We start from the raw sequence: 22,149 nt of genomic DNA, 5'->3' as shown, positions 1-22,149 counted from the left end.
TGCAGCGTTCGATACGGTTGACCACAAGATTTTATTGTCAAGACTCGAGTCCTGTGCAGGCATTAAAGGCACAGCTCTGAAGTGGTTTCAGTCATATCTGACAGACAGGTCTTTTTCTGTAAACCTCTGGCCTTTTTACTCAAGTAAAGCACCGATTAACAGCGGGGTGCCTCAAGGCTCAATTTTAGGCCCAGTCTTGTTTTCGCTGTGTATGCTGCCCATGGGATCAATTTTCCAAAAATACAACATTTCCTTTCACTGCTTTGCAGATGACGTCCAAATTTATTTACCTCTGAATACTAAAACAAATTCAGTTGAAGCACTGAGAAAATATCTACTTTAAATAAAAGATTGGATGTCACAAAAAATTTTACACTTAAATGACAAAAAAACTGAAGTTGTAACTTTTGGGGAGCCCGATGTCTCTGGTTTGAACAGTGCTCTTGGCCCACTATTCTCAAACTGCAGCCCGTGTGTAAAAAGTCTTGGTGTTGTTATTGATAGTTCGTTTAAACTCGACAAACAGATTAGCTCAGTGTTAAAAACAAGCTTCTTTCAGCTCAGACTTCTTGGGAAGGTTAAGTCTTACCTACCCCATAGTCAACTGGAAAAAGTTGTGCATGCCCTGATCACAAATCGCCTGGACTATTGTAACTCTTTGTACTATGGCCTTGAACAGTCTTCAGTTCACCGACTGCAACTAGTTCAAAATGCAGCTGCAGGCCTGCTGACAGGGAAAAAGCGCTGTGATCACACCACCCCTGTACTGTCGTCTCTCCACTGGTTGCCTGTCGCTTTCAGAATCCATTTTAAGATCTTATTGTTTGTTTTTAAATCTTTAAATGGATTGGCACCATCATATTTATCTGATATGCTGATTTTGCATACCCCGGTCAGAGCACTTAGGTCTACTGACCAGTTGCTTTTAGACTGTCCAAGATCCAGACTGAAAACCAGAGGGGACAGAGCGTTTTCAGTAACAGTTCCTAAGCTCTGGAATTCTCTTCCTCTCAATATTAAAGCAGCTAGCTCTATCGAGAAATTTAAATCACTTTTAAAAACTCATCTTTTTGCACTGGCTTTTAACGAAAGCTGAGCTGTGATATTCTTAATATTTTTTGTAACCATAGTTTTATTTGTTGTTTGTTTTTATTATTTTTTGGTATATTCTGTTTTAGAAGGTTTTTGTTCTTCTTTTTTTCTTTTCGGTTAATTGTTATCCTTTTTATCTTATGCTGTTACCTGTATCTGTACAGCACTTTGGGGCAGTAGTGACTGCTTGTAAATGTGCTTTATAAATAAACTTTGACCTTGACCTTGAACCGAGGTTACGTAAGTAACCAAGTACGTTCCCTTACGAGAACGTTCTCTCGTACTGCGTAGCAAATGCTGTGGGAACCCATTTTATAACGCCGTGCTATTCGCCGGTGACTACTCTGAAGGTGTCGGGGAGCCCCGGGACTTATAACAGAGTAGTCTGAATATCACAGACCAGAATGTCGGGCCTAGAATGATATACACTGCACATAGTGAAGCACAAGGGCCACTAAGTCATACATAGGCCTGGGTCGACAGAGCCAGGGACCTAGAATATCATACACACATAGATAGTGCAAAGCCACTGCAGGATGTGTCTGAGTCATACACGGGCCTGGGTCCGAAGAGCCAGGACCTCAGATAGAGAGAACTCGTGCCTGCAGAGTGGGGACCTCTAGGTTATAAAATCTTGCAAATGTGGACGGAGTGGACCAGCCGGCCGCCGCACAAATGTCTTCAATGGGAACTCCACTGGACCATGCCCAAGAGGAAGCCATGCCTCTTGTGGAGTGAGCTCTTACACCTATGGGGCACGGGAGGCCCAGTGAGGTGTAGGCCAGAGAGATAGCATCTACTATCCATCTTACTAGTGTGAGTTTCGTGACCGGCAGCCCTTTGGTGCGGCCCCCGAAACAGACAAAGAGCTGTTCAGACTGTCTGAAAGAGGCAGAACGCTCCAGATATATTCTCAGGGCTCTGACGGGGCAGAGCGTGAGGGCATCACTATCTTCTCCCGATACCGGAAGAGCTGATAGAGAAATAACCTGGGCTCTGAACGGAGTTGAGAGCACCTTCGGTACATATCCATGTCTTGGTTTAAGGACGACTTTGGAGTCATTAGGCCCGAACTCAAGACAGGAAGCGCTCGTGGAGAGTGCTTGTAAGTCCCCAACTCTTTTAACTGACACCAGTGCTAACAGCAGAGCAGTTTTAAGAGAGAGGGATCTTAGATCAGCTGACTGAAGTGGCTCAAAGGGAGGTCCTTAAGAGCTCGTAGAACCAGGGAACGGTCCCATGTCGGCACTGAAGGTGGCCGAGGCGGGTTAAGTCTCCTGGCTCCTTTAAGGAAGCGAAAGATGAGGTCGCTTTTACCCAACGAAGAGCCAGCCACCAGTACGTGAAAAGCTGCAATAGCTGCCACATACACTTTGAGTGTGGAGGGGGAACGTTCCACGTCCAACAGCTCTTGGAGAAATGTGAGTACCATTGGTACTTCGCAGATATATGGGTCAAGGTTCCGAGCTAGACACCAGCTGGAGAACACTGACCATTTGAGGTGGTAGAGGCGTCTAGTAGATGGAGCTCTAACCTCCATAATGGTATTCAGGACACCTTCTGGGAGGTCCTGGGGTACCCGTTGAGGGGCCATGCATGGAGGGCCCACAAGTCGGGACGGGGGTGCCAGATTGTCCTGTTTGCCTGCGTGAGGAGGTCGCTCCTCAGCGGAATAGGCCACGGAGCTGTCGTAGACAGCTGCATCAGCTCTGGGAACCAAATCTGGGTTCGCCAGAGGGGGGCTACAAGAAGGACTGCACATTTGGTGTTCCTGATCCGTTCAATGGCCTGGGGGAGCATCGAGACCGGAGGGCACGCACTCGCGGGCCAGCGCATCCCTGCTCTTTGAAGATTGGACAATGACAGGTCTCTGGCGCGAGAATCTAAGATTCCACCACTGAGCCACAGAAGGGGTGTAAATAAGCACAGGAGAATAAGTCTGTCTCTGTAAAATGTGAGTCATGCGGGGCGGGGCCGGCGTGGGCTCATAAATACTCGAGCCCCGCCAAGTGAACGGGAGGGCGCAAGGGGCGGATTCGCTTTCTGTACGTAAGAAAGCTGGCCGCGAGCTCAGAGAAGAGAGCAGCATAATTTTCAAAGCATTAGATTTCACCACTGAGCCACAGGGGGAAATTACATAAGCTTACAGTTAGAGTGAGGATAGAAGAGAGCGTCATGTTTTGTGTCGGGGTTTGTTTGCAGGTGTGCATGCTTTATAACAGGCTCATTTGCTGCAATATTGGCATTTCCAGCCACCTGAGCTAAGGAGGGGACTGGGAAATGTGTGAGAAATGGAGGTTGGTCCGGCCTCGGCGAGACTAAAACACTCTCTTTCCTCCTTTCGCCGGTGAGTGACGCAGATTTGAAACTCACTCAGTGTCGTTCTAGGTCATGGAGAAAGACCCAGCTCGTCGACAGCGCGAGTAACGACGCGGAGAAGCTTAGCCTCAATGTTCGCTCTGGTGTCGATTCGTTCAGATCCTGGTGTGGGCGAGGCACGCGGGGAGGGACCCGGTGTGCACGCGCTCAGATCACCACGCTCGTGGATCCTCTGCTCACGCCGCTTCTTCCTTCGGGGCTCGATGGGCGCCGGAGACGGAAGGTGGGCGGGCTCGCTCTCTGACGTAGTGAGAGCGAGTCTGGATCGGAGCACTGAAACAGGCAGGCAGACAACACACAGTGTGTCTGTCAGACACATGAAGGGGAATCCCGCAGGATTCACAGATGGGGAGCAGCATTTGAATCAACGCGCTCTGCTCTTTTAGAAATGGAAGCGTTTATAAAGGATATCGCCGGATGCCACAGGGAAACGTTCAGCTGGGCGAGGAATGCCAAGGCGCTGAAGCTGTTCCGCTGAGGGGGCTGTTTGATGAGGTCAGCGACGAGGTATGTCTCAGAGCTGAAGGAGATTAAATCTGTCATATGGCGAGTTTTCTCTGAATTTATACTCTTCAGCCACGCCCATTTTGGGGCGCTCGAGGCTGGCAGGGCACCAAGTGCTCCCATTGGACCACACGCCTCTACTGACTCGCCATAGGTTCGTGCAGTTGCCGCAGCACAGCCAATCAGCTCGCTCAGACGAGCTATGATGCTCTCGCTGTGCAGCTGCAATGCGTTTTAAAATAAAGGCTTCAATATTCTTGAGAAAAGGAGTTTTCCCACAGCGTTTGCAACGCAGTACGAGAGAACGTTCTCGTACGGGAACTGACAAGCCATTTTTCTTCTGCAAACTCAAAGGCACGAAAACGCAGCGGCAAGACACAGATTGTGATGCATGGTGATTGTGAAACCAAGTGTTTGCCTAAGCTTAATGTCTAATAAAATAAGAAAGTAACAGTCTGTGTTTACTGATAGAACATCTTTCTCACAGAAGCTGACAAATAGATATACAGTACTTTCTATGGCCCTGAAGGGACAAATACACATCAAACACATATTTACAGGGAAAAGGCACTCCACAAACTGTGCCCTAATTCAGCCTATGACACCTGTTTTTGTTTACACTGTGCTCCTGCTCTTATTTCAGTGAGCTTCAAGTTGATTTGCTGCCAAAATCGGGTGGTGCAAGACTTGACAGGGAAATTTCAGAGGCAGTTGTTTAATTTGTCACCCTTGCTCAATGCTTAATTGGTGAGTTGACAGACCCACAGACAGAGGAGGGCAAGATTTCAGCTGGTGTGACATTCTCTATCGTTATTGAGTCAGTGTGAAAATGTCACAATATAGCCCAATCTTATTCTTGAATTGGATGGAGAATCAATAAAATAGGCCTACATGCATTTAAACATACTTACAAATTTAAATGATTTAAAATAATTGAAAAAAATGTAATCCAAATTATGTTAATTATAATTATCTTATATTATCCTGCCATGCACTAAACATTAATCACATACCAAGAAAAAAGAAAAAGAAAAAAGTGAGGTCACATGTCCAAAACACTCTATGTAAGTTAAGGAGCTTCTTTCACCAAGACTGTTTATCAAAAGCAAACTGATCAATAACAGACACAGAGCTAAAACAGGTGTTTGTTTGTGAAAGAGGTCGAAAGCAAACACACATCAGCTGGTAAAGCTCAACGCTGGACAAATTGGATCATGACCACAACCGTTTCTGGTGAGGAAGGGTCATATTGATTTTCTCTTCCCCATTTTCTGCTTCTGTATTTTTAGTTTAATTTGTTTTAGTGCTTTTATTTCTTTCTCTACACAACATTCATTTTCTTTTAGCTACTTACTACTTAAGTATACTTAAAAAATATACTTGAACTTTACTTATACTTAACAAAATTAACTTGAATTATTATTTGTAAGGACTGTGTGGCGAGCAGTACGGGGCCAAGGGCTGTGGGAGTGATTGATAATGAGCGACACCTGCGCGACGCACCGGTCTCCATTCCTTTGTTGCCCGACCTCCTCAGCACTGTGATCCCCCTCTCTTTGTCCCCCTCCGACAGCGTGTCCCTCCTTCCTTCCGGGTTTCGGCACCAGTGCAGCAAGGTTAGATGTTGTGGGAAGAAAGAGGCAGGAACCGGCTAATATTTAAAGATTTTTAATAAAATAAATAAACACAAAACAAAAATAAAATAAAGACGGCAGCCCCTCACAGACGACTGCAGCCACACATAATAAAACAAAACATCAAGTATAGTCCAGGCCTGGCCTCTCTCGTCCTTCACTGTCGTTGCTCCCAACGCTATCTCACGACCAATTCGTACGAATTCGTACGAATGATAAAAAGTTGGCTAATTCGTACTAATTCGTACGACCTCACTCGTACGAATTTGTACGATTTGTCTAAACCCACGTGATGGGTAGGTTTAGGGGCGGGGTCAGGGGTAGGTCATTCGTATGAATTCATACGAATTGGCCAATTCGTAAAATATGTACGATTTTGCAAAAATGCTCCTCCTTTTATACCCCCGCTCCTCCGTGGAAGACACGAGACCGGTGCGTCGCGCAGGTGTCCCTCATTAGTAATCACGCCACCGGCCTCGCGCCATTCTCCCTCGGCCTCGTCCTCATCCTGCTCGCCACAGACTGGCTTATGTCAAGTCCTGATCCTGTTCTTCTTCAGCTTGCATGTTGCGTTACACTCTTCAAACACACATGCCTATTTAAAAGTGGCTTTCAGTTTGGGAAATGATCTGATATCTGATAAGTAAATCTGATATTTCAGTTACAAAATCCTGAATCAATATGGTACAATATTAAATATCTATAAAAAGGCAATTTCTTTCATGGTATATAGTGGAGTTCACAAGTCTGAGACCACTGATTTTTTAAATGTATTTTAAAAAAGTTGAAAGATTCAAAAATAATTTTTTTGAAATTTTCTAGGCCACTAAAATAATAATTAAAATTACATGAATGCATAATTATGCATTACTTTCCATAAATTTACCAATGCAACATAATTGGTTATTTTTATTGCTATTAACACAACTATGTAGCACATTAAATTTAAAAGTTACAGTCCGCGAAAGTGTTGAATAAAGATTCAGGAATGCTAACAAAGGTATATCTATGGCCAGTAATAATATCAATGTACTGTACTTGTAAGTGTAGTATTTCAATACTAGGGGAGAGCGGGGCACAACCAAACACATTTTGGTTTTGGCTCAATTATTAAAAACATAATAATTTTTTTTTTTTTTTACACAAGCAACATACACATCTCTGCTACAAATGAACACTTTAAGTTTTTTTCTAGGACCTACCATTTTCGTACAGTTGCACTGAAAGTGACAGAAGTGCAAATGTTACAACTTACCCCATATGCGGGGTTAATTGTAACAGACAGAGGGGTTAGTTGTAACACTTGTGTGTAACACACATAATTCAGTACTATTTTATCAGTATAGTTTGATATTGTTTGTACATCTGTATAGATAAGATCGGCTTCATTTGCCGGGATCATCGCGCTGTGTGAAAGGGGCTCAAGTTAACCAATAGGTATTCTGATAGTTTACTAGTTAAATACTTGTTGCATAATTTTGTTTTGTTTATGAAAGTACACTTGGAAGTATACTCTCAGTAAACTACTAGTTTAGTAGCTTTATATTAAGTATACTTGTAAGTTTTCTTTAAGTGAACTTAACATCACACAGTACTCATAGTTTACTATTTATATGTATTATCATTTAGGTTCCTATTTAGGTATTATTTTTTATACTTGAAATATACCTTTAACTGTACTTTAAATCGCTCACCACCAGCGCCAGCATTTTGGTCATTTTCACAAGATTTTGGCCCAGAGAATATTTTGTTGTATGAAAGAAAGAACAGAGTCTTGTTTATCAACACTTGAATGTGGGTAAGTTTCATTTTAGCATTTTGAACAAAACGCTGAGAACATCACATTTTTGTCAAAGACTTCGTCTGGATCATATTCACAACAGTGATCAAAACATAGATGGAGTAGATTTCTTGCATCAGAACCCCCAAAGCTTGTACAATTCTATACCTCTTTGTGTGTTCCACATTTCATTCGGCAACGTTAGCCAGTTTTGATTTATATGCTGTTTTGATTCAGTGCTTCTTGCTTGTTTCTGCTTCGTCACCTTTTGATCAGAGATTATGTACTCTTTCAGAAGATGCGTACAAGCCAAGTATACTTAGAATACTTAATTATACTTTTAAGTACATCTCGATCAAAGAATTGGGTACACGTATAGGCCAAATATACTTAAGGCCAGATTTACTAACAGTTCACGAGTTCACACGTACATGAAATCTGATGTAGTATTTATGCGTATTTGGCTTGCTGTCCTGGGGAGGGCTCCGAGCTCGGAATTTGGCCCGAACACAGAGTACTCCCCCCTTGGGGCAGACCCAGCCGAGTGTGAGGTGATGGGGTGGTGGAGGGATGCTGAGAAACTTGTCGTGAGACTGAAGGTGAGGAAAGGCTTAATTTATACCAGCTTCCTCTTGTGCTGATTGGTTGATTACCTGATCGTGCTCCTCCCGAACTGTGTTACATGAAACTTCATCTTGCGTCAGCGCAAACCCTCTTTTGGCGTTAAATAACTACTGTCAGGAAACGCATGAAAAGGCGTGGACACAGTTATTTTTGCAGCTGACCTTATTGCATAGGCCCTATGCATTTGTAGGAGTTTCCCTTTCAGGTGCAAAATTTATGACAGGAGAGTATTTAAATGAATCACGCAAGGTGATTTACTAAGGTTTGCGCTCGTCAATGTAGGCCTACTGGTGTTTGCGCCATTATTTACTGCCTCAAAAAAGCACATCTTAAACCAGATGCTACCTGGTAGATTGCCTTGGTCATTATGGAAATGATCTGACTGCCCTTACGAAAAAAAAGTATACTTCAAGTTCATTTTATGAAGTATACTTGAGTAATGTTCAAGTATATTTTTAAGTATACTTTATGTAGTAAGTATACTAATGTCAATATGTACTAGTAGTAAACTTGTAAGTGTACTATTTTAATATAGCCTGGGTGCCAGCCCGAACCCCGCCCACAATATTTTTTGGTCGGGAAGTTCGGTCTGGACAAAAATTGTTCGGACCAATCAAATTGTCAGGGCGGGCTTTATACGATGATGGACAGATGAGCAATGCAACGTAATCGTCCACGTCACCAAAGAGCGCTTGATTTGAATTAGTTTACAACAAAGACGACTGCTGCTGGAGAATTGAGATTTCACGAGTTCACATTTACAAATAAGTCAGATAGAATAAATGCGTTTATAAGATTTCACACAAATAAGTCGATAGAATAAATGCGTATATGACGTGCTGTCCGAGGAGAGGGCTGTGGGCTCGGTAGCCATGCTCCCCCGTATTCCTGGTTGTGAGAGAACAAGACAAGAGTGAGGATTCGGGGTGGTGGAGGGATGCTGAAAAACTGTCAAGGAGTGTTAGGTAAGTTTACAGAGTGAATATGCTTCCTCATGCTGATAGATAGGGTAACGTTAGACATGGTATTGTTTGATGACAAGTTTATATTGGATTGATTATTTGTACGTGCTCCTCCCGAACTTTGTTTATGAAACATCATGTGTAGATTCCGCCATCGCGTCTGTTATATCGACAGCGCATTCATTTTAAAAGAGGAACAGAGAGCCGCGACATTTTGTTGGTTGAAAATATGAATGAAGAACATGCGTCATTTACTCCGTTGCTCTGATTGGTTGTAGGTCTATCCAATTGAGTGCAGAGTTTTTTTTTTTCCTGGTTTGGTTGAGACACGCCCCATAATCAAATCTCTATGGAAAAGTATCAGACTCACATTCTGACTAGAATTGAGTATGACGACGTCAGGCTAATTTTAATACCGCTTGGGACTAAATTGGCCCACTTGAAGTATATAAAAGTATATGTTTAAGTGTACTATAAGTGTAACAGTAGTAAACTTTAAGTGCACAACTAGTTCATAATTATGTTTCTCATTTGTACTGCAAGTGAACTTATGAGTATACTAGTAGTTTACTATTTTAATACTTGTAGCAACTTTGAAGTATACTCTCAGTAAACTACTAGTTTTCTTTAAGTGAACTTAACATTATACTTATAGTTTACTATTTATATAAATTTTTTGCACTTGCAGTAGGCCTATACTACTATGTTCAAATGTTATTTTTTATACTTGAAAAATACCTTTAACTCTACTTTAATTTTAAAAACCTTTTATTAGCTCCTTTTTTATCAACACTTGAATGTCGGTAAGTTTCATAAAGAAAGGCAACATTTTAAACAAAATAGTTGAGAAAATCACATTTTTGTCAAAGACTATGCCTTGATCAGATTCAGAACGATGATTAAACACAGATGGGGTAAATCGAGTCCGACACCCCCACAGCTTCAGTCGTTTTCTCTTAATGGGTTACGCTTCATTTGGAAACATTAAGCAGTTTTGATTTACAAGCTGTTTAATGTTTGATGATCACATTATTTTACATTTGAGTTAGCAATCTTCTATCACTTGTTTCAGCTTCTTCTTCTCCTGTGTTTTGATCTGGAGATTCTGTACTAGAAGATGTGTCATAGCGCCCCCTACTGTATACCAGTGAAAACATGGATAGCTGGAAAATTCAGTCAATGTGGGGAAAAGTTGAATTAAAGTAAATTCCTATGTACACCAGTGGACTAGCCTACACAAAAATTCAGATACGCAGAATTAGAAACATATCTGTTTTATATCAATATTTTAATCAATATTTTCAAACAAAGTTTCATAAGACTGTATATGAAAACCGATGTAAAAAAAGTATATTTAATAGGCTACTCGATCAAAAGAGTTAACACAACTACAAGCCAAGTATACTTTGAATAATTAAACTTTTAATTATATCTCGATCAAAAGATTGAGTACAAGTATAGGCCAAGTACACTTAAGTGTAATTTAGTATATTTTTGAGAAGTATATAAAATGTAGACTGAAAGTATGCTTTTAAGTATATCTCGATCAACAAGTAGAGGCCAAATATACTTAGACTTTTCTGTCAGTATAAGTCAAGTATACTTAAGTGGAATTTGAAGTATATTTCTGAGAAGTACATAAAGTATATTTCTGAGAAGTATATAAAAAGTATACTGAAAGTATACTTTCTTATTTTTTAGTTTAAAAGAAGTATACTAATAGCACACTTGAATAAACTTCTTTTTCGTAAGGGTGGGTCTGTGTTAGTGATGAGTCGTTCATGAACGGTCCGTTCATTGCGTTTGTCACGTGACAAATGAACGAAAGACTTGGAAGGTAAAGTCATTATTTATGTTCCCTGTAAATTATTTTTGACTGCATTATAATGATTTCTTAATTCAGAATATGATCAAGATTGCGTAGGTGGATGTGTTCGGGGAATTTGCCTGTTAAAAGTATAACATTTAAAGCCCCTTAAATGAACGAAATGACTCAAAAAGATTTGTTCATTTTGATGAACGAGATCGAACAAGAGAGTCAGTCAGTAAAATGATCCAAACTTCCCATCATTAGTCTGTGTTCTTAAATTTGTGCGTCGTCAGTAGATAATGCGCAGAACTTTCCACTCCCATCGGTGCTGTTTTGAAATTGTGCTCTCATGCTAATTTGCCCTGTTTAGTAAATCTGCCCCATAGACTTTTCTGTCAGTATAAGTCAAGTATACTTGAGTGTAATTTTAAAGATATTTCTCAGAAATACATAAAAAGTAGACTGAAAGTATACATTCTTATTTTTTTTGTTTAAAATAAGTATACTAATAGCACACTTGAATAAACTTTTTTTGCAAGTTACATGATCATCGTCATGAGCTCTTGCTCCACCCACTCTTGTTCCTGTCAATCTCTGTTCACTGTCTCATTAAGTGTCCTCTCTTCTCCTCTCCTTCTGAATACTCCAGTCCAGTCCAGTTCCAGTGGAAGTTCAGTCTCCTTGCATAATTGCATAATTAGTTCAATTAGCTGTGTCTCCATACATCTCAGCTGCTCCTGCTTGAATACAGTTCTGAAGCTGAAAAGTAATTATGAGATGTGGGACTCAATCAAATCTCCGACTGGTATATTTAATTACTGTGGTAATGATTGTTAATGACTTTGCTGATGGATTCATTTAGAGACGTGGGAGGTTTAAAGCAGTGTTCAGGCGCACCAAACACACACTTTTGTCCTCTTATCTCCCTCCCCTTTTATTTTTGCATATTTCATTTTTCCTGTCTTTTGACGGGTGTTGTTTTTCTTTCTCGGTACAGCTCAGTGCAATATTTTATTTCCTTTTTCTCATTGTGTGTATAATAAAAATGAGAACATGTATATCTGTGTTTACATAATCTCATTGGATGCCAGTTTTATCCTCCAAAATGCTGCTTGGGGACTACAAACAATGGAAACGGCAAATGCTTCCCACTCTTAGTGAAGAGAAGTGTGTGTGCAAGGGTGCATCAGACAGCTGAATATCCAAAATCCCATTTTCTTAATTCCAGTGGCGTATTGCCGCCTGACAAGCTTTATTAAAAACCCTCAGCTAAGTCACACGATCACCACACATTCTCCTCTCGAACCAAAGTGAGCCTTCTGTTATACACAAGAACACTGTCTGCGTGTGTTTGCATGTGAAAAAGGTGTAATGTTTTCATTTCTTAGCGGCGTGTGGTCTGTTTGCTTTGTCTTGTTGGTCACCGCAGGGGTCAAATAATGAAAAAAGGTAGATGATGCTAATGATGATAAAGATAAACAACATGTACGTGTGTGTGAATATGTGTTTGCGTGAGCAGCATCTTTAACTAGAGCACAAACTTTGTGGAGAGAATCAATTAGCAACCAGTGCAGCATTGAAATGAAGGTGAGGGCTGGTGTGTCCTCTTATCTCCACTCACACGGGCCAGATAGATTCAGGACTTCACTGAACATTGCACTACTATACATGTGCCTAACGGTGACCTTTGTGTTTAGAGAAATTATTCAAAAATGCTTCAAGTTTGATTTGATTTCATCTACAGTACACTCACTTGGCTGAAGGGTGAGTCCTTGAAATGGTATTGCGGTTGTGTTTAATAGTGTGTGTACCATGTGTGCTGCACACGTCCCGAAAAGTGAAGCCAAAGCATATCGATTGCCCCCCTGGTGGTTGGATGCACTATAGGTATGAAACCCCGCCCTCTCCGTGTAATCAAATTGGACGTGAGCCAAACTAAAAAATCCAAATACACTTCAAATAATTTTCTTTCCAAAGATGGTTTCTGTCATTTTAGGTTGTTCTTATCACACAGACGTATGTTCAACTGTTCATTTTTCCAATAAGTTTGGCTTTGGTTAGTTATTTGATGCTATAAAAATGAGGTGTAACATCATGATTGACACTGCTGTGCTTGCGATTGAGTCTGCGGGAGCGGGAGTGTAGGTGGGACCTTGATGGTGTGACACCACATCAGGATCTACTGTGCTGGGGTGCGTTTCAACGACGTAACTCGCTGCTTCACTACCATAGTACGATCATGCATCGTTGAAGAAATCACCTTGCTAGTCACGCCTGTTTCCCGAAACCATATTGTCACAAAGTGGTCATTACACCACGTTGGTTTATGACGCCACGCATGTGGTGGAGTAATAACTTTTTTTAATTAAACTGTTGAGATCGAATTAACTCTAGATGTTTTAATATAAATTACAGACATGGCATCTGAGGACTATTTCTCATTTTTCTCAGTTATTTTGCTTTATTTCCAGATTCAGTCATAGGCTCGTTCTTACAAAGTAGAGCACGTTCGCACATGCATGACAATTGCACCTTTGTTATACTCATGGATGGTGGATTGACGACTAATTTCTGACACATTTAATATTAGAACATTTTGTTCATTGTTATCAAAGTTTCCCTGATAAAAATAGTGCTAAACTGTCAGAGTCATAGCCTTGTGGGCAGTGTTTTGACATATGGTGTGCCTTAGACAATCTGAGTTTGAGTCCCGGCTCAAGGTCCTTTTGTGATCCTGTTCCCTGCTTCCTGTCTGTATCATACTGTCCTGCCAAAATAAAAGTATAAAAGCCCAAAAATATACCTTAAAAAGTACTGGTGTGTCAGGAAAGCAGAAATCCTTCCAAAACATTGCAGGAAAACAAGCTTTGAATGACTATGATTGAGCCAAAAAAATAAGCATCCTCAGTGTCTCAAAACATTAACTCGGTTAGGCCCTATGTTTAGGTTTGGCCCTATGGATCATAAAATAAACTCTCTCAACTTACTAGTTGTCTGTTAACAATGTACATGCATACATTTTCTGAAAGTCAATCCCACCACAGTGTCATTTCCACAATATCTAAAATAATGGTTTAAAGCTGCCAACAATACATAACTTTATAATAGATTTTCATAGTTAAAGATCGAAAGTCTAGGTCTGGGAGAAAGCCACAAATAATACAATATGCACATAAAAGACATGAAAAGTAGAGCAAAAATGATATTACGGAAAAGAGAAAAAGACAACTATTGAAATATATTGTAATAAAAATCAACCCCTGGGACATAAAAGTGCATAATGTTGAAGAAATGGTTTGATTCTACCAAAAATATCCCATGGTGTTTGTCATGCTTTTCCATCCGGTGACATTCAGAACAGTCTATTTGGGGAATACAATGTGTGTGCTGTGACTTGACTATCAATTGTGAAAATAGCCTAACTTCACAGACCACCGGTCACCCTAAAAAGCACTGAACAACTCAATGATTAGATAAGCCCAGACACACACTTTACTTGGTGTTACTTCTAATATCATAAAAATAGGTATTAGTATAATACCCTATCTAAAAGCCTTTATATCACATGTCCTCTTCAACACTTTTATCGGGTTGTTAAACATGATTAGCAGTGCTACATAAAATCTGTATGCAACAGCATTAAATCCAGTCTCAGATATGGTCCTGTAGCTCTCCATTTGATTATAATAGTCCATATTTGTTCTCAATATTATTGAAGGTGCCGCATAATCACATTAGCTTGGTATTTAAAACATCAAGAAGAAGGATTTTCTGGTTGTACTTTAGTAAAATCATTTATGCTAGCCTAATGTGATTTATAAATATGGGCTATTCTCAAGGATACATATTAGTAAATGAATAATATACTATCTTATACACAAAGGTAATTAGCAAAGAACATCCATAAGCTCTGTGGAAGTGTAAGGCAGAAAGTGATTGACAAAAAAGAAGTATTAAAACATAATTTACTCTGCTTAATGAAGACAGTGGCTTACTAATACAATAAAACATGATTTCATGGAGCTTTAAATGACTATGATTTTGGAACTGAATGAATGAAATAAAAAAAACTTTAGCAGAAATACAGCAGATGATCACACACAGGCACAACCAAAGCATTCAAAACTCATGTGCTTCTGAATTGAGTCTGAGAAGTTGTTTTGGCTGAAATTCACTCATACTCGGCTCAAGTTTATTAACCCCCCTGTAACCCCCTCTTTTTAAAATATCTTTTCTCTCTAACCCTGTTTGTCGTGCCTGCTTATTTCAAACCCAATCAGTTTGTACACACTTCAGCTGTAACGCTATTTAACCTTCTGCAAAGGTGACACTGGGTAAAAGGGTAATGCAGAAAGAACGCAAAAACTGTGTACAAGGCACATTTATGAAGGAAACGGGCAGGAAGGTGTGCTGGCTTGTGTATTTTCTGTCACATATTTGCTACAAAAGAATTGGGTGAGGGTTAGGCTCTTGGAGGAAGAATCATGTGTTGATGAAATGCTTTTGTGATGTTTTTGTGTGTGAAGAGCTGTCTATTGCCAGTATTGTTTTCCCTGTCAGCTCTGTAGAACCACTTAAAAAAAAAAAAAAAAAAAAACATAAATAAATAAGTAAAAATAAAATAATAATCTGCATCAATTTCACTGTGATAGCTGAAGCCTTCCAATATTGTGTACTTTCAATTCACTGCCTAAAAGGTCAAAACAAATGAACAACTGCAAAATCTTTTGCCAGGGTTCCTCCATACTCAGATTCAAAAGAATGTTTGCTATAATCACCACTATTGTCTGTTATTCGCCACATTTGCATAGGGCACTTTAAATTGATCATTAGTAACAGTTATGATATTTATAATCTAAATTAAAGTTTTTTTTATTGTAACAATATTTCACATTATTACAGTTTTCAGGGTTCTCAAGTCTCACGCATTGGCCGTGAGACACACGCAATTCAACCAGTTCACACGCTCACACGCCACACCGTGTATTTCTCACGCTGAAAAGGCAATGCCAACCAAGTTGTCCTGCAAGCTTTATATATAACGTTGTATACGAGCGCAGGCACACAAAGTGAAGTTTCCTGCCGCCAGCACGTATCTCGGCCAGATTGCGTTCGTTACATAGATGCGCGAACCATAGGCGTGAACACACGGAAGTTGACGGAAAATTCTCGGCCGCCGTACGTTCGTTACTAAATAACCAACAACATCACGCGAACACACGTCGTGATGGAGAAGGTAAGTTGGAATTAAGAAAGCTCGTCTAACATTTTTAGGCCAGAACATTAAATATATAAATGTCATCAAGGTGTCAAAATGTGCAACAAACACTTACAACACAAAACACATTTCATAAGCTGGAGTGTGTACTCTTGTGTACACACACACACACACACACACACACACACACACACGTAGTGTTTTAATTTTTTATGGGGACTTTCCATAGACATAATGATTTTTATACTGTACAAACTGTATATTCTATTCCCTTACACTAACCCTACCCCTAAACCTACCCATCACAGAAAACTTTCTGCAATTTCACATTTTCAAAAAAACATAACTTTTTTGATTTATAAGCCGTTTTCCTCATGGGGACCAAAAAATGTCAAAACATTTTGTCCCCATAAGGTTTACCAGGCCACACTTACACACGCACGCACACACACACACACACACACACACACACACACCTTAATACTATGTCATTTGTTCACAATGTCCCACCACACAATAAATCATTATACCATTACGACTACACTGTAAAACTTTACTGTAAATTTACAGCGAATTTCCTACAGAATTGTACTGTATTTCCATAATACAGTATTTGGCTGTATATTTTACAGAACAGCTGTAAATATACAGCACATTTCTGTTTTCAACCCGATAAATTCGTAATACAGTATCATACTGTAAAAGCACTGCATTGTGGGATTGATTTCTTTCGCGCTCAATTCAGTTCAAATGTGACGCGAGCAGACAGTAGCTACTACAGGCAAACTTGATTTGTCAGCGGGATTCAACTGAACAGAATAATCATTCCTGTTATCAAGATAAACAGTGTCTGCGAATCTGTGAGCAATTTTTAAGCTTTTGTGAGCTTCGGTTCGTGTTTCAAACATTAGCCTGTGACGCAGCAGAAAATGGGAGACATTAACTTTACATGAAGACGGATGGAAGAATTTGTCATCTGAATAACCTGCGCCTGTGACGATTAGTGGGATTTAGAGTTTGAGAAGATGGAAAATTGTTCAACTGAGTGATACGGTAAGCCAATATATATATATATATATATATATATATTGCGTTCGCATTTCTAACATACGTTGATTTCACGAATGCTTATTTGGTTTGATTTTGCGAACGCGGTTTTCTGCCGCGGCCGCGCAAACAATTCACTCTGTTCCAGCTGTTTACCAAGTAACGTTAACGTTAACTTCGATATTTCACATAATAGGCAACATATACCATGTTATTTGCATGACCTGCTTTTGATATATATATTTTTCGTTTCAGGCTTTGTAATCTGATGACGGTCCAGTGCTAATGTAAGTACTTTTAAGTAGTGTTACAGTTATAGTCTGTGGTAAAAAAAAAAAAAATTGCTATCAAATGCTGTCAGTTCTGTGATCGTGCTTTTGAATCGTTGTCATAATTTTGCTAGCACAAGAAAATCCATGTTCCTAATGCTGTTTTCAAATGTAGTATTCCTGATTGCCATGCCATGGTCCTACAACTAACAATTTAAAGAGAAGTTAGACGGTGTTATCCTTCAAGCAGATAAGTAGAGATTATTCAACAAATCTCATTAATCTGTAATATTTTTTATGTTTTGGTTCTGTTGATCATGGCTGTGCTGTCCTTTTTAAAAATTGTTTCAGGAATTTGCATCGCTGATGTCCAGCAATCTACACTTGCCAGAGAGTCCACGCCTTATTTCCTGGTATGTAAACATTAAAGGGGTAGTTTAAACCTAAAATGAAAAGCCATCATTTACTCACTCCACTGCAAAATATATTTTTCTTAATTAGTGTTTTTTTCTTGTTTCCAGTCCAGATATATAAAATTCTTACATGAAGAAGCATTTAATAGACAAGTAAAATTTGTCTTGTTTTCTGAAAGAATATGTCAGAATTTAGTGAGTTTATGCTTAAAACAAGCAAAATAATATGGCAGTGCGTTTTAACGTTCTAACCCTAATCAATTTACATTTTTAGGTGAAAATTTTAATTTATAGAACTATGAATAGATAGACAACAAAATCGAACCACAGTGGAACCCACAATAGTTATTTTAATTATTAATATTATTTATTAATTCATTGTATTATTATTTTTTCAATTACAGGTCAATCTCTAAGCAACCAGTGCTGGACATTACGTTTGGAAGGTCAAGGTGTGTGTGGAAAGGATCACAGCCTAACTTCATCATGGCCTGGCAGCGCTGTTTGCCTCCTCCTATAACTTCAGCTTGCAGTACCAGAAAGAGGCAGCACCTTGAGTTTGTTCAGAGGTTAGTCATTAGCATATTTGCCATTCATATAAATATTAGACTGAATTGTGACTTGTCTTGACAGTATTTATTATGTTGACTACTGGTATGAACAATATGGCCCTGGTTTCCATACTGGGCTTAGCTTAAGACAGGTCTAGGCCTTAATAAAATTAGGGTATTTAAGCAGCTTTTATAAAAATGTCTAAAAAAAAAAAAAACATTACTGGTGTGCATCTTGAGACAAAACAGTGACAGTCACATATTTCAGATATGTCAGTGCAAGTTGTTTTCAGTTGAAGGATTAGTGAAAATTCTGTCATTAATTACTCACCCTCATGTCGTTCCAAACCTGTAAGACCTTCATTCATCTTCAGAACACAAATGAAGATATTTTTGATGAAATCTGAGAGGTTTCTGAACCAGCCATAGACAGAAACATCTTTGTAACTTTCAAGGCCCAGAAAGCTAGTAAAAACATTGTTTAAATAATCCATGTAACTACAGTGGTGCAACTTTAATATTATGAAGCGATGAGAATACCTTTTGTGCACAAAAAAACCCAAAATAACAACATTATTCAACAATCTCTACTCTTTCACGTCAATCTCCTACGCTGTTGACGTAGTGTAAACAGTGTCAAGTCACCTTCATTTATATAGCGCTTTTAACAATATAGATTGTTTCAAAGCAGCTTTACAGTGATAATAGGAAATTACAGTAACATAGATTGTTTTGGCTTTACAGCAGCTCTAGAATAAAGTTATTAGATCGACTATTTTTGACTGTCAAAATGCAGGCGGACACAGTTTCCGTGAGTTGTTCAAAATCTTTCTTTTTAGTAAACTCTGTGTACACAAACAATGTTCTCAATGCTGGAGTTCATGTGTAGAGCCTCTGGTGATACTGAGAGCACAGTTTCATGTTGTGTCGAGCCTTCTTAGTGTTTTAAAAAATAGCGATTTTTGATGCTATCATAGTCGTGCCACAAGCACTCCCATTCAAAAGGCAATTTGACCGAAAACGAAAATACGGTCAAACTTAAGTGGCGTTTCCATCCTAATTATGCTTTTAAACGAAGGTTTGCCTCGGGTAGATTAACAAAAAGACCCTAGGTTGCATTTTGGCAAGAGTTATCCTTTAATACACTCCGGCCCACTCATCCTCACAAAACAGTGTAGGAGAATGACATGTAAAAGAAGAGATTATTCAACAATGTCGTTATTTTGGGGTTATTTTGCACACAAAAAGTATTCTCGTCACTTCATAATATTAAGGTTGAACCACTGTAGTTATATGTACTATTTACCAATGTTTTTACCACCTTTCTGGGCTTTGACAGTTGCAATGACATTGATGTCAATGGAGGGACAGAAACCTCCCAGATTTCATCAATAATATCTTAATTTGTGTTCCGAAGATGAACGAAAGTCTTAAGGATGAGCAATAATGACAGAATTTTCATTTTTGGGTGCAAACATGCATTTTAGTCTGGTAAATGTCATGTTTAACATTATCATGTAGTCATGTATGTAATAAACATTGCAAGGCTTGCAATTAAAGTTAAATTATTTCTGTCACAAAGGTTTGGGCTGGATTCTGGCAATGTGTGCTCTATATAAACAGAGTCTATGGCTGCCTTTCCACTGATACTCTGATGGGACCTGATGAGGGCATGATATTAAAAGTTGTAGAATAAAACTTTAAATCTGGCAACCCCACTTCCAAAAGTTTAGTTAGTTGACAGTGCACATGTAAACAGACACATTGAGTTGATGTATTTTAACCAGGGCAGAAAAATATCAGTTATTGATCACAACATCCAACATTGCATTTTTTTTTTCATGTTGTTCAGTTTTATCCAAACAGTTTAGTCGTTAAAACCGATATCTGGTTTTTATTTACACATCTTTTGTGCTGTCTCTCTTTGTCAAAATATATAAACTCAGTCCATAATATTTCATTGTTTTTTTTTCCTTTCTTTTCTGCCTTTTAGACGATTTCCTGACATCAATCCTGAACGTGGATCAAAAACAAAGAAAGGACAAGTAACTTCAAAGAAAACTGGCCAAGTTGTGCAAAAAAAGAACACTGTAAGCCTACAGGTGTCCTCACTTCTGCGAAAACTTGAAGACTTTGAATGGGATTTCGTTTGCACTTGTATGGACTTCAAAACAGAAACAGCATTTCACTGCCATTATAAAGCTTGGAAGAGCCAGGACATTTTTTAATAGAACTCTGATTGTATTCGTCTGAAAGAAGAATGTCATGTAGACCTAGGATGACTTGAGGGTGAGTAAATCATGGGCTAATTTAAATTTTTGGGTGAATTATCCCTTTAATTAAGTGCTAAGTGTTACCTGTTTGTTGTTAAGTGTTAAAATTGCATTTTATGTTTAAAATAAATTCAGCCAACATGTTCACAGAAGGCAATTTTCTGATCTTTGCTTTTAACCAAAATAAATGTTTTAAAACCCAGAAAATGTTGTTTTCTTTTTCATAGTGTGACTACTATACAATTTATTGCTGTAGACAAGTTTAATATTGTAAAATTATGTGGTATATACTGTATTTGGTAATTACAGTGGAGTACTGTAAATGCTGTTTACTGTACTAGTTCTGTAAAAATACAGTATGTGGCTGGCAACCCAGCTGCCAGTATTTTACTGTAAATTTACAGTACAACGTTTTACAGTACAATACTGTAAATGCTGTTTACAGTACTAGTTCTGTAAAAATACAGTATGTGGCTGGCAACCCAGCTGCCAGTATTTTACTGTAAATTTACAGTGAAAAGTTTTACAGTGTAGACACATTCAAAATGCAAAAAGATTTGTTTTTCCAAACTGTTTGGAGCAATTTGTTATATTTTTGTATATTTGTAATTTTTAAATATAACATTAAAGAGTATATTTGATGTGATGAATTGCTCTGTCATTTATCAGATTTACCAATTGTTATAATTTCAATTTGTGCTGGTTAATTATGAACAATGGGTAAAATTGGGGGCGGGGACGGACGGGCGGGGGCGGGGCTCCATTAGGGCTCCTCCCCTAACCGCATGTGATCTCACTCCAAGCTTTTGATAAAACTTGAGAACCCTGAGTTTTTACTGTATTTTGATCAAATAAATGGAGTCATAGTGAGCATAGATTTACAAACACACACACACACACACACACACACACACACACACACACACACACACACACACACACACACACACACACACACACACACACACACACACACACACACACACACACACACACTCACTCACTCACTCACTCACTCACTCACTCTCTCTCTTATACATATATTTTGCAAGGCTAAAGGTCTAATATTGTTGTCTTTTCTTTTGTATCAAAGACCAGTGTGATTTGCTGGCATCAAATTGAGCTCAGTAACAACAGTCATGATTTCCTGCACTGACTGACTCAGCATGAATAAAGAGCTTTATGAAAATGTGTCCATAATTACCCTGTTTCTCTCCAGGTGTCCTTCTCAGTTCATCTGTGTTTTTCTTTTTTTTCATTGTAATTATTCCTGTAGTGTAGAAACGGCTTTATTTCCATGTAAATGTAAAAGTGCTATACATATAGTGGGGTCCAAATGTTTGAGACCACTAATGCAAATGCCTCATGTTTTGCATCTTTCTAATGTAATACATTGTTTCCTCATACACATTTTATCATCAGCATAACAATGTAATTAAAAGCACAATAATTTTTTTCACATGAGTTCTAGAATGTTTTATTTGGTTGGTCTTCATCTTTAATTACAGCAGCACACAAGCTTCATGCACTTTACAAATTTGTGTAAAATCTGATGATAATGTTCTCCATCATGATTTAAGAACTTTTGTTTTT

General features: G+C 38.9%; 1 long non-coding RNA gene across 1 annotated transcript; it reads left to right on the top strand.

Moving 5' to 3' along the window:
* Positions 1-16,916: 16,916 nt before the first annotated feature.
* Positions 16,917-20,757, top strand: LOC311294480. The gene is made up of 5 exons (XR_014628061.1): positions 16,917-17,056; positions 17,306-17,337; positions 17,495-17,732; positions 18,137-18,301; positions 20,277-20,757. It is a non-coding gene; the product is annotated as an uncharacterized lncRNA (long non-coding RNA).
* The last annotated feature ends 1,392 nt before the right edge of the window (positions 20,758-22,149 follow it).

The sequence above is a fragment of the Rutilus rutilus genome (assembly GCF_951802725.1).
Source record: "Rutilus rutilus genome assembly, chromosome: 7".
NCBI lineage: Eukaryota > Metazoa > Chordata > Actinopteri > Cypriniformes > Leuciscidae > Rutilus > Rutilus rutilus.
Note: the sequence above shows the minus strand (reverse complement) of the source record. Positions and strands in the feature narration are given on the sequence as shown.